General features: G+C 48.3%; 1 long non-coding RNA gene across 1 annotated transcript; it reads right to left on the minus strand.

Moving 5' to 3' along the window:
- Positions 1 to 4,323: 4,323 nt before the first annotated feature.
- On the minus strand, positions 4,324 to 13,943 carry LOC125466953 (uncharacterized). Its single transcript, XR_007250534.1, has 3 exons — positions 13,869 to 13,943; positions 13,439 to 13,510; positions 4,324 to 4,466 (listed from the first exon to the last, which is right to left on the minus strand). It is a non-coding gene; the product is annotated as an uncharacterized LOC125466953 (long non-coding RNA).
- Positions 13,944 to 14,276: the final 333 nt, after the last annotated feature.

The following is a 14,276-nucleotide window of genomic DNA, read 5'->3' on the forward strand; positions in this document are numbered from 1 at the left end:
TGGAGACATGCCTGGCATGTAGGAAAATGGTCATGCTTGTTGGAGGTCAGTCATTTTGGCTCCAGGACATCTCTGCAGGAGTTCATCAGGGTAGTGTCCTAGGTCCAACCATCTTCGGCTGCTTCATCACTGACCTTCCCTCCATTATAAGATCTTAAGTGGGTGTGTTTGCTGATGATTGCACAATGTTCAGCACCATTCGCAACTCATCAGAAAGTGAGGCAGACCATGTTGAAATGAAACAAGAGCTTGACAATATCCAGGCTTGGGCTGACAAGTAGCAAGTAACAGTCAGGGCACACAAATGCCAGGCAATGACCAACAAGAGATAATCTAACCACCGTCCCTTGACATCCTATAGAGTTGCCAGCACTGAATACTCCACTATCAACATTCTGGGAGTTACTATTCACCAGAAGCTGAACTGGACTCACCATATAAGTACTGTGGCTACAAGAGCAGGTCTAGGAATACTACAATAACTCACTCCAGACTCCCCAGAACCTGTCCACTATTTACAAGGCACAAGTCATTAATCTGATGGAATACTCCCCACTTGCCTGGATGGATGCAGCTCCAACATCACTCAAGAAGCTCAACACCATCTAGGACAAAGCAGCCCACGTGACTGGCACAAAATCCACAAATGTCTACTCCCCCCACCAATAAAACAGTGTGTATCATCTACAAGATATGCTATAGAAATTCACCAAAGACAGCACCTTCCAAACCCATGACCACTTCCATCGGGATGGACAAGGGCATGGCATCACCAACCCCTGCAAGTTTTCATCCAAGCTATTCATCATCTTAACTGGGAAATATATCACCATTCCTTCAGCGTTGCTGGGTGAAAGTCCTGGAATTCCCTCCCTAAGTGTATTGTGGATTTTCCTGCAGCACTTGGACTACAGCAGTTCAAGAAAACAGCTCAACACCACCTTCTCAAGGGCCGCTAGTGATGGGCAATAAATACTTGCCCAGCCAGCAACATCCACACCCCACAAGTGAATAAAAGGAACGTGTTCGATGATTGTACATTGACTGAAACTGAACTCAATACGACAGGGAGGTACACATAGCCTAAATGTGTATATGGCTTTAGATACAAAAGGTGCTTCAGGTTACTCCCAGCGACTGATCCAGAGTCGATCCCACTGTCAAATATCTCTGTCTCCCGCCAAGAAAGGGTTAAGTGAATTGGTCCAGGTGGACTCCAGTGGTTAGGAGGCCATGCTTCAGTTGCACAAAGCACTGGTGAGACCATTTCTGGAGTACTGTGCACAGCATTTGTCACCTTTTTGAGGAAGTAAGTAAATATTTTGTAAATGGTTCAGTGAATCTTTATCAGGTACTTCAAATGGGTAGATTGTCTTATGAGGAAATGCTGGACAGGTTGACCTTATATCCACAGGAGTTTAGAAAAGTAAGAGGTTCCGTGACATGAACATATAAGGTTTTAATGGGTCCTGGTGGGTAACTGTGGAGAAGATGTTTCCATTTATGAGGAATCTAGAGCTAGGGACCTCTGTTCAGAAATAATGGGCCACTTGTTTAAAACAGTGATGAGATAAAATCTTTTCTCACAGAAGATCATGAGTCTTTTTTTTCCAACTCATTCATAGAATGTGGGCATTGCCAGCTGGACCTGCACTTATTACCTACTCTTAGTTGTCCTTAAGAAAGTGGCAGTGTGCTGCACTTTTACAGCCACTGCACTCCATGTGCTGCAGGCACACAGAAAATGCCACTAGGGGGAGCGTTTCAGAACTTAGACTCAATAACAATGTGGGGACTGCAATATATTTGCACTCAGGATGGTACATGGCTTGGACAGAAACTTGTAGATGGTGGTGTTCCGATGAAGCAGCTGCCCCTGTCCTTCTAGATGGTAGAAGTCATGGGTTTGAATCATGCTGACAAAGGTGCCTTTATGAATTTCTATAGTCCATCCTGTAGTTAGTACACACTGCTGTTACTGGTGGAAGGGATAAATATTTGTGGATGTGTTGACAATCAAGATGGGCTACTTTGTCCTGGATGGTCTTGAGCTTCCTGAATGCTGCACCCATCCAGGTGAGTGGGGAGTATTCCGTCATACTCCTGACTTGTGCCTTATAGATGGTTGTCAGGCTTTGGCGAGTCAGCAGATGAGTTACTCGCAGCAGGATTCCCAGCCTCTGACCTGCTCCTTTAGTATCACAAACCACTATTGCAAACTGCTGAAAATTCATTCCCACTAATTTCACCAATGTGAAAATTTAATTAAACCGTCAAAATACCCTAATTCTACTGAATTGTCTGTAACTCATGTTAAAAGAATACACACATCAGGTTTATTCCATTTTCAATTGAGTAACTATTTATCGAATCAAGAGAGATAGGAAGAACTGCAGATGCTGGAGACAAAGATAACACATTGTGAAGCTTGCAGAACACAGCAGGTCAGGCAGCATCAGAAGAACAGGAAAGTTGACGTTTCGGGTCGGGACCCTCCTTCAGAAATCAAATTTATGGATCAAACTGGTTTGAACCAATGGCAAAAAATTGACAAGTTGAATTGCTAATCTATAACTGCACCACTTAAAACTTTAGCCCTTCTAAAACTCCCCCATACACCAACAGATATAACAATACAGACAAGACATGAATATTATAGGTGGAGAAATAAAATCGGGGATACACAGTTTGATAGCACCAGTCCAGACCGACATCAGTGGGTTGTTTTCTTTCAGCTCCTTTTGATTCCTTCTGACTCTTTGTTGATAAGACCAAATCTCAGTCTTTCATTCTGGTTTGAGGATTCACTGCTCAGAGACTTTGAAGAAGGTTTTCGCTTTTCCTTTTCAACAGGGGATTTGCAGTGAGATCAGCTTGCAGAGGAAGCGTGAAGGGCAACAGATAACTTCTCAGGATTTTCTTTTACTTCTCCACCTGGAATGGAGAAACAGGGACAGCTGCCTTCCCTTTGCAGGGCCCTGTCCAGGCACCAGTCAAGGGGGAGCTACTCTGCTAGGCTCTCCTGAACCTACAACAACTGGTGCAAATTGAAAATCAAGAGATGGCCTGTGGCCCTGACCATACACAATTAGTAACAATTTGTCTGTAGCCCTTTTTCACTGTTTCAATAAAGCACTGCTGTAGATAGAACTCACATGTGTTCCAGTAACTTGTTTTAAAACTGTAAACACTTCTTACACTATTTCCTTTGTTCAAGGCAGTAGCTTTCCTTAGCCCACAGTCTAAAAAAAAATTAAAATAGATTTTACAGTCACCACTGTATTTATGTGGCTGGTTCAGTTCAGCTTCTGGCCAGTGGCAAATCCCCTGGATGTTAATGGTGGAGAATTCAGTTATGGTAACTCCATTGAATGTCAGGGACCAATGGTTGAATTCTCTCTTGTTGGAGATGGCCATTTTCTGGCACTTATGCAATGTTTGTACTTGCCATTTGTCAGCCCAAATCTGGACATGGTCGTAAGGAGTATTGAATGAGTTTGCACATTCTGCAGTCATTAGCGAGCATCCCCACCTCTAATGTTATGATGGAGGGAAGGTGATTGATGAAGCAACTGGGAATAGTTGGATCAAGCCCTGAGGAAGTCCTACACAGATGTCCTGGAGTTGAGAGGACTGACCACTACCAACCACAGCCATTTTCCTATATGACTTAACCTGCAAAGGGCCTTCCCCTGATTTCCATTGATTCCAGTTTTGCTAAGGTTCATTGATTAACCATGATTGAATTCAATGGCAGACAGGCTCCAGGGGCTGAATGGTCAACTACTGCTCTTTGTTCACATATTCACATTCATCAGTTAAGCATAGTGTTCACTTCCACCTTCTCAAGGGCAATCAGGAATGAGCAACTCTTGCAGCCTAACCAGTGACGCTCACATTCCTCGGAAAGAAGTTAGGAAACCTACATTGGAAGTAGGCTTAAATGGCAGGTGCTTAGCAAGCAATGGCTTTTTGTTACTGCAACCCAACCAGTAAATATTATACAATTGTTTTCAGCCTAGGGGCTAGGATGATTTTGAAGAAGAAATTCCCTTCGATTGCTTCCAAAGAAAATCACTCGTATAAAATAGACTGTCACTGACAGCATGAATATGAGCTCTAGTTTATCATGTGGTTTGATGCCAGGTGATGAGATTGGGTTCAAGACAAAGTGGTTAAAGAGAAGACAAAGTCAAGAACTGTTTTCAGATTTAGGTCCAAAGTTGACCTATTTGTAACACACTAATTAATTTATTGTCATACTTGGTAACTAAAGATTCCTTTGTCTCTGAGCATAGAGTTAAATTAGGTACAAATTAATCTTCCTTTTCTGTGTATTTATGTTGATGTGTTCAGGTGAACCCTCCAGTCCGGAGTGTTCTTATTTCATCCAAATGATACTATTTATTCTCAGTGATTCGCATCTCCAGGACATCATTCTAAGGTTGCTCCAGGGTCCTGAACCTCTTGCAAAACAAACAGGGAAGACTCAGTTAGGGGCGGAGTGATGTAGGTTTGGTTCCAAAGCAGGAAAAAGATACAATAGTGGGTATAAAAAAGGATGAAATATTTACAAAAATGAATACTTAATATTTATAAATATACATAAAAAATAAGCAATATGATAAATACAAAGTAATTAAATAATGATGAATAAGGAAGATTACTAGATGATGGCAGATGGATATACTAGCAATATAATGCCAATAAAAGAATGAGAAACTTTCTTTGTGTTGTTTCTGAATAAATCTCTTTGCTCTTTTAGCTGTCACCTCCTCCTGCCCTAAAATCCATCAGCTTCAAACAGGAAGGCTACACTCCACCAAATGAAATGAGGGCAAGTTAACCTAAAAGAAACATGAGTCCTGCAAATTGTGAGGTTCAACTTGCTTCAAAGTCTGATCATTCAGAATTCTTTGGGACAAATGGACACAATTGAAACCGAATACTATACATTCCTACTTCTCACATGATTGCCCTAAACTTTCATTAAATAGCAGCCCCTACAGTGCCACTCACGTCTGATGCCAGCCTGAATCCAATGTCGGATATACCCAGTAGAATTCACCGCTCACTGGACATCCTGAAATAGTCCAGCGACCCTCGTGCTCATGCAATCATTAAGGTCGTTGCATATGTGAAGAAGCACTGTCAGTCTGGTATTGCCCTGCACAGCTTGTGTCACATTGGCAGATGTGATTAAATTTGCACCTGCTTTGTGGGCAAGGACCTGGTAGCTAAGGTGGGAAAGAGCAGGGACCTGCTCTTCCTCCAGGACTATCATCTTGCAGCACTGACCCTCCAACAGTGAGACGCTCCCTCAGCACTGACCCTCCAACAATGTGACACTCCCTCAGCACTGACCCTCCAACAATGTGACACTCCCTCAGCACTGACCCTCCGACAGTGCTGCACTTCCTCAGCACTGACCTTCCGACACTGCGGCACTCCCTCAGCACTGACCCTCCGACAGTGCAGCACACCCTCAGCATTGACCCTCCGACAGTGCGGCGCTCCCTCAGCACTGACCGTCCGATAGTGTGGCACTCCCTTAGCACTGACCCTCCGACAGTGCGGCGCTCCATCAGCACTGACCCTCCAACAGTGCGGTGCTCCCTCAGCACTGACCCTCCAACAGTGCGACGCTCCCTCAGCACTGACCCTCCGACAGTGCGGCGCTCCCTCAGCACTGACCCTCTGACAGTGCCCGCTCCCTCAGCACTGACCCTCCGACAGAGCGGAGCTCCCTCAGCACTGACCCTCCAACAGTGCCCACTCCATCAGCACTGAACCTCCGACAGTGCTGCACTCCCTCAGCACTGACCCTCTGACAGTGCGGCACTCCATCAGCACTGACCCTCCGACAGTGCGGTGCTCACTCAGCACTGACCCTCTAACAGTGCGGCACTCCCTCAGCACTGACCCTCCGGCAGTGCGGCGCTCCCTCAGCACTGACCCTCTGACAGTGCGGCACTCCGTCTGCACTGACCCTCCGACAGTGCGGTGCTCCCTCAGCACTGACCCTCCGATAGTGCTGCGCTCCCTCAGCACTGACCCTCCGACAGTGCGGCGCTCCCTCAGCAATGACCCTCCGACAGAGTGGCGCTCCCTCAGCACTGACCCTCCAACAGTGCCCACTCCATCAGCACTGAACCTCCGACAGTGCTGCACTCCCTCAGCACTGACCCTCTGACAGTGCGGCACTCCATCAGCACTGACCCTCCAACAGTGCGGCGCTCTCTCAGCACTGACCCTCTAACAGTGCGGCACTCCGTCTGCACTGACCCTCCGACAGTGCGGTGCTCCCTCAGCACTGACCCTCCGATAGTGCTGCGCTCCCTCAGCACTGACCCTCCGACAGTGCGGCGCTCCCTCAGCACTGACCCTCCGACAGAGTGGCGCTCCCTCAGCACTGACCCTCCAACAGTGCCCACTCCATCAGCACTGAACCTCCGACAGTGCTGCACTCACTCAGCACTGACCCTCTGACAGTGCGGCACTCCATCAGCACTGACCCTCCGACAGTGCGGTGCTCACTCAGCACTGACCCTCTAACAGTGCGGCACTCCCTCAGCACTGACCCTCCGGCAGTGCGGCGCTCCCTCAGCACTGACCCTCTGACAGTGCGGCACTCCGTCTGCACTGACCCTCCGACAGTGCGGTGCTCCCTCAGCACTGACCCTCCGATAGTGCTGCGCTCCCTCAGCACTGACCCTCCGACAGTGCGGCGCTCCCTCAGCACTGACCCTCCGACAGAGTGGCGCTCCCTCAGCACTGACCCTCCAACAGTGCCCACTCCATCAGCACTGAACCTCCGACAGTGCTGCACTCCCTCAGCACTGACCCTCTGACAGTGCGGCTCTCCATCAGCACTGACCCTCCAACAGTGCGGCGCTCTCTCAGCACTGACCCTCTAACAGTGCGGCACTCCCTCAGCACTGACCCTCTGGCAGTGCGGCGCTCCCTCAGCACTGACCCTCTGACAGTGCAGCACTCCATCAGCACTGACCCTCCGACAGTGCGGTGCTCACTCAGCACTGACCCTCTAACAGTGCAGCACTCCCTCAGCACTGACCCTCCGGCAGTGCGGCGCTCCCTCAGCACTGACCGTCCGGCAGTGCGGTGCTCCCTCAGCACTGACCCTCCGACAGTGCCCCCTCCCTCAGCACTGACCCTCTGACAGTGCTGCACTCCCTCAGCACTGACCCTCCGACAGTGCGGCGCTCCCTCAGCACCGACCCTCTGACAGTGCGGCGCTCCCTCAACACTGACCTTCTGAAAGTGCCATAACATCAGCTGGGATCATGACAAAGCAGTGAGTGACTGTGCAAACCATTGCCCAGAAATGGGGAAGAAAAATGAAAAAGCAAAGCTCGGAAAAGAAATGGCACAAAGGGACTACAATGGTTCCCAGTTTAGCGGAAAGAAAAGATCAGGTCTCATGTCCTGGCTTACACAATTAATTCAGGTGTGCAAAACAACAGGGAGAGGTTAGAGCCTTGGAACTGAGAAAATGATTAGCTCCAGTCATCCACAGGAGATTATTTGTCTATTATAGAGATTTTCAGCAGTTTATTTTCAGCCACGTAGATGTGCCAATTATCTCAGATTGTAAACTAATGTGACGTCACAGTGGCGCCAGTCAGATGTCCATCAGACCTGGCTCTACTTCACTCTCAGCTCCCACACCATATCAGATAAGTTCACCGAGAACTTCCTTTTCTTCTTTCTGAAGCTTGTAAAGAGAGAGAAAAGATAAGCAGAGTTATGGATTTCGAAAAAAAATACCCGAGTCCGGGAATGTCTGGCAATGTGGAAAGAACATCACTGATTTACAAAAGCCCCGACCCACAAAGTAGCAAACACTAAGCACTATTTCTAACTACTATTATTTAATTAAATGAATTAGTTTGTGAGTATTGAGGGAGCACGAGCTGTTGGAGTATTGACAGGGTGCTGCACAACAGTCGGTCTGAGAGAGTGCCGCACTGTCGGAGGGTCAGTGCTGAGGGAGCGCCGCACTGTCGGAGGGTCAGTGCTGAGGGAGCGCCGCACTGTCGGAGGGTCAGTGCTGAGGGAGCACTGCACTGTCAGAGGGTCAGTGCTGAGGGAGCGCCGCACTGTCGGAGGGTCAGTGCTGAGGGAGTGCCGCACTGTCAGAGGGTCAGTGCTGAGGTAGCGCCGCACTGTCGGAGGGTCAGTGCTGAGGGAGCACTGCACTGTCAGAGGGTCAGCGCTGAGGGAGTGCCGCACTGTCGGAGGGTCAGTGCTGAGGGAGCGCCACACTGTCGGAGGGTCAGTGCTGAGGGAGCGCTGCACTGTCAGAGGGTCAGTGCTGAGGGAGCGCTGCACTGTCGGAGGGTCAGTGCTGAGGGAGCGCTGCACTGTCGGAGGGTCAGTGCTGAGGGAGCGCTGCACTGTCGGAGGGTCAGTGCTGAGGGAGCGCTGCACTGTCGGAGGGTCAGTGCTGAGGGAGCGCCGCACTGTCGGAGGGTCAGTGCTGAGGGAGCGCCACTCTGTCGGAGGGTCAGTGCTGAGGGAGCGCTGCACTGTCGGAGGGTCAGTGCTGAGGGAGCGCCGCGCTGTCGGAGGGTCAGTGCTGAGGGAGTGCAGCACTGTCGGAGGGTCAGTGCTGATGGAGCGCCGCACTGTCGGAGGGTCAGTGCTGATGGAGCGCCGCACTGTCGGAGGGTCAGTGCTGAGGGAGCGCCGCACTGTCAGAGGGTCAGTGCTGAGGGAGCGCCGCACTGCCGGAGGGTCAGTGCTGAGGGAGCGCTGCACTGTCAGAGGGTCAGTGCTGAGGGAGTGCAGCATTTTCGGAGGGTCAGTGCTGAGGGAGCGCCGCACTGTCGGAGGGTCAGTGCTGAGGGAGCGCTGCACTGTCGGAGGGTCAGTGCTGAGGGAGCGCCCGCACTGTCGGAGGGTCAGTGCTGAGGGAGCGCCACTCTGTCGGAGGGTCAGTGCTGAGGGAGCGCTGCACTGTCAGAGGGTCAGTGCTGAGGGAGTGCAGCATTTTCGGAGGGTCAGTGCTGAGGGAGCGCCGCACTGTCGGAGGGTCAGTGCTGAGGGAGCGCCACTCTGTCGGAGGGTCAATGCTGAGGGTGTGCTGCACTGTCGGAGGGCCAGTGCTGATGGAATGGGCACTGTCGGAGGGTCAGTGCTGAGGGAGCGCCGCACTGTCGGAGGGTCAGTGCTGAGGGAGCGCCACTCTGTCGGAGGGTCAATGCTGAGGGTGTGCTGCACTGTCGGAGGGCCAGTGCTGATGGAATGGGCACTGTCGGAGGGTCAGTGCTGAGGGAGCGCCGCACTGTCAGAGGGTCAGTGCTGAGGGAGTGCAGTATTTTCGGAGGGTCAGTGCTGAGGGAGTGCCGCAGTGTCGGAGGGTCAGTGCTGAGGAAGTGCAGCACTGTCGGAGGGTCAGTACTGAGGGAGCGCTGCATTGTCGGAGGGTCAGTGCTGAGGGAGTGTCGCACTGTCGGAGGGTCAGTACTGAGGGAGTGCAGCATTGTCGGAGGGTCAGTGCTGAGGGAGTGCAGCATTGTCGGAGGGTCAGTGCTGAGGGAGTGTCGCACTGTCGGAGGGTCAATGCTGAGGGAGTCCTGCACTGTCAGAGGGTCAGTGCTGAGGGAGTGCAGCATTGTCGGAGGGTCAGTGCTGAGGGAGTGCCGCACTGTCGGAGGGTCAGTGCTGAGGGAGTGCAGCATTTTCGGAGGGTCAGTGCTGAGGGAGTGCAGCATTTTCGGAGGGTCAGTGCTGAGGGAGTGCCGCAGTGTCGGAGGGTCAGTGCTGAGGAAGTGCAGCACTGTCTGAGGGTCAGTGCTGAGGGAGTGCCGCACTGATGGAGGGTCAGTGCTGAGGGAGTGCCGCACTGTCGGAGCGTCAGTGCTGAGGGAGTGCCGTATTGTCTGAGGGTCAGTGCTGAGGGAGTGCCGCACTGTCGGAGGGTCAGTGCTGAGGGAGTGCCGCACTGTCGGAGGGTCAGCGCTGATGGAGCGGGCACTGTCGAAGAGTCAGTGCTGAGTGTGTGCAGCACTGTCAGAGGATCAGTGCTGAGGGAGCACCGCACTGTCAGAAGGTCAGTGCTGAGGGAGCGCCGCACTATTGGAGGGATGATGTTAAAAACACTGTGTGGTTAAAGTGCTTTATTTTCTGGATGTTAAACTGAGGCACCATCTTCCCTCCTGGTGTGGCTTAAAAGATCTTGAGAAAGTTAATTGACGAGGTATGGAGTTCCTGCGCAGAAAGTGAAATTGCACTTCCTATACTGTAACTAAGGACACACCTCGAAAGAACTTTGAGCTGCCCTGACACAGTGAAAGACTTTATCTGAGCACAAACCCTTCTTTTCTCAGATTGTTCGTCCTCCATGTTACATCCACTGTTCACCAAAATGGCAGGTGATCTCCCTGAAAGGACAACTTGCCTGTTGCAAAGTTTGTAAGGGTGGCATTGTCATTTACTGCCTCTTCCCTCTGTGGTCTCTGCTTTCTTCATCCTTTTGCCTTTCCCAGTCCACCAGGGCTTAATCAAGAAATGCCATGCGTATAACCTCAACTGTGTCTGACCTCGACCTTGGCATTCATCAATGATTTGCAACAGGACACTGGGAAACTACTAGGTTTGAGTAGACAGCAAAGCTCTGCAAATCTAAAGCACACCGAGATACTAAACCAAAGGCATTCTGTTCATAGATAATGGGAACTGCAGATGCTGGAGATTCCAAGATAATAAAATGTGAGGCTGGATGAACACAGCAGGCCAAGCAGCATCTCAGGAGCACAAAAGCTGACGTTTCGGGCCTATCTTCGGTCCGCCTCCCCCTCTCTCCCTATTTATTCCAGTTCCCTCCCCCCATCCCCCTCTCTGATGAAGGGTCTAGGCCCGAAACGTCAGCTTTTGTGCTCCTGAGATGCTGCTTGGCCTGCTGTGTTCATCCAGCCTCACATTTTATTATCTTGCATTCTGTTCATGCCCTGATGAATTAACTTGCCAATGGGCAACTTAGTCGCAAATAGAGATCGGAAAGAGCCTTGCCTAATCTTTGAGAGCTAGCTGTCTTCACCAAGAGGACAGTAGGGTTTGCTGAACACCCCTCACACCATTTGGACAGTCAGGAGTGACATCCCTCCCCATGATCAATACTTAATAACTCACTACTCTAGTATGGAATGACAGGACACACCTACATGTGAGCACATACAATAGAAGTAGGATTCTTACCAGGTTCAAATGTTAATTCTGTTTCTCTCTTCACAGATGTTGCTGAGTTTCTCCAGCACTTTTTGTTCTTATTTCAGATCTCCCGCTCATGCTTTACTTTGCTTTTATTGGGCAGAAGTAGACCATTCGGCCCTTCAAGCCTGCCCCATTATTTCATATAATGATTTGAGTCTTCCCTGAACTTCCAGTTTTCTGCCCAGCCTGAACACTTCACCATTCTCTGTCCACCTTATAAAGCCTGAGCAGACATTATAATTGCAGCAAGCTAGGGCTCGGCAGGGATGCACCTTATGATGGATTGGGCAGGTCGAGTTGTTCATAAAATTTCACACAGAAGACTGGAATCTTACGTGAGAGGCCTGATGACTACCAATGGAAGCAGCCTGAGTCAGGACAGCAGTTGAAAATTATTTTCTGATTAAAACACAAAACCTTGAACTAGGAAAGAGTTAAAGGGAGAAATAGCATCTACGGAATACTGAACCAAAGGCAATCGAGTGATATTAATGAGCACAGGCCTTTTATTCCAAGGTCCAGGTTTAGCACAAGGCTTAACCACTCAGACAGAGGGGAGACCAGGCTATTGAGCCAGTTGTTGCATTTTTAATATTTTAATCCCTTCCCAGCATCACTGTCATTACACAATGTTAACCCTTTGATTGCCAGATATATTTCGCCCGTTTGGAAATGTGTCTCATACAATGACGCTAACTTAAAGATAACACCTTGCCATCAATCATCTTAAACCCCTCCAATACCCCACCCACGTCAATAACTCATGTTTAAATAGGATATTTCACACTGTAAAACATTTCAGGTTAAATCACAAATAAACTTAATCTTTCTTTGTCAACATACAATATAATGATGCAAATTGTGGAGGAGATGATATCATGGAAAACACATCAGGACTCTAGGCTATATCCTGCATTGTTGTTGAGATTAATTTTTTATTAGAAGATACCAATTGTATTGTTAATCGAGAAATGAGTAATAAAATTGTTAGGGTAGGCATAGCTTTATATTTGTCAGCTCACTGTTTCCAGCTTGTATATTCCATCCACATCGAACTGGTTGGCTGATCGTAGGATTGATTTCAGCTGGTATTAAGTCAATGATTCTGAATTGATGTGTTCAAAGTTAGCATCAACATGGGAAATGCCAGATGGGATAAACTGGACAAGAAGCACCTTGTACAAAACCACAGTGAATCAGACAGCACCAAAGGTGACCATTTGGCCCATCATATCTGAGCCAGTTTTCTGAAAGTGATGTCCTCCTAACCCATTTCTCCGATAATATTTTATTTTTTTCCCTTCAGTTGCCAATTCCCCTTCGAAAAATTCTGATTGTATTTGCTTCCATTGCCCTGTCAGGCAGCAGTTCCAGATGGCGGCAACTGGCTACATTAAAACATTGTATTTTGTTGATCTGAGGAAGGATCAATAGATCTGAAACGTTAACTCTGATTTCTCTCCACAGATGCTGCCAGACCTGCTAAGCTGTTCCAGCAATTTCAGTTTTTGTTTTTGATTTCCAGCATCCCCAGTTCTTATTTGCCTCCTAACGCTGGTTCTTTTGGCAAATCTGTATGCTTGCAGAAATAGCTTCTCCTCATTCCCTCTACCAATGTCCTGTAACATCAGAATCCAGTTTGCTCGTAGGAATTAGGTGGAAAGTTTGCTATGAGGGTACAGTCATCATAGTCTTACCAGGTCATGGGGCTGCCTTCCTAATAGAGAGCAATGACTGATGGTTAACCTGAGGATCATCACATCAAAGGTGAAGCCTCTGAGTTAACCTTTTCACCATCAAATATCAAACAGTATAGGGGAAGCTAGACAAACATGTGATGGAAGGAAGATTGAACACAGATATGGCGGTGGTATCAGTTGAAGTTGGGTGGGAGGAAGCTCAAGTAGAGCTGAAACACTGTGACAGATCAATTGGACTGAATGGCCTGTTTCTCTGTTGTACATCTATCAACTGAGGTCAGCACCTCATCTCAGAGAGGTTATAACAATGCTCCGAATGAAATTCACAATTACCATATTTAAATAAATTACGTTGCACACTGAGTGTGCTTCACCTACTTTCTGATAATCTTGATAGAATTAAAAAAAAATACAATCATTTCTCCCCATCCCTCTCCCACCATTTCTACATCAATGTAATTTAGCAGCTATTTAGTGCAAGTCTTTTCTATGCAAACTCTTACCAGTGCTCTGTTCTTCAGCTCCCCTCCGAGGCCCCAATAAACCACACGGAACGCGCTGATTTGTAATCTCATCTGTGAACATGATTAAGTGAAATGTCTTGGCAATAGCTAATGGACTTAAAAGGAATGAGTGCACCAGGTAGTGTAAATAAACAAAACTGAATTCATTGTTTGTAGAACAGAACTGATTCCCATCAACTTTTTTGTAAGTCCAATTTCCTAAGTGATATGGAAATTAAATTGAAATCAAGCAATAAATTTTTTGTCTTGGAAAAGAGAAACAAGCTTCTACTCAAGATAAAGCCACAGAAATGTCAATTACTACATAGAAAATTCTATTTCCAGCCCCACTACTCCTCCCTCCTCCCAACACTTATCATCTAGAATATGACCTTGCCGGTACATGTTCCCCTGGTTTTCCTGTACTCACAGTTCCTCATTACGGCCATCAGTCTTAACATGAGATTGTGGGAGTACCAGGAGCTGCCTCACAGCTGTACCATGGTTCTAGGCAAACTTTCTGTTGGGATCTATTATACAATGGATTTCTTGAGTCTCGTAAACCATTTGGTGATGGATGATACTGGAGCCAATCTGGACACAATTTTTACATTTATTTACAGAGCGAGTCATTACAAATGCACACCTCCTAAATCAAAAACACCCAGTTTCATTAAGCGCTTTTTATATGTGGTCAAGTAAAAAATCAACTTATGTCCTCCACCTGCACATAAGTGAATGTGATTGAGATACAAGGAACAAAACCCTGCTTGACTTTTCAAAAAGGACATCACCCATGAGAAAATTGGTGAACTGGAAATGTTTCTAAAATGTGAAG

Source organism: Stegostoma tigrinum, chromosome 32 (assembly GCF_030684315.1).
Source record: "Stegostoma tigrinum isolate sSteTig4 chromosome 32, sSteTig4.hap1, whole genome shotgun sequence".
Lineage (NCBI taxonomy): Eukaryota > Metazoa > Chordata > Chondrichthyes > Orectolobiformes > Stegostomatidae > Stegostoma > Stegostoma tigrinum.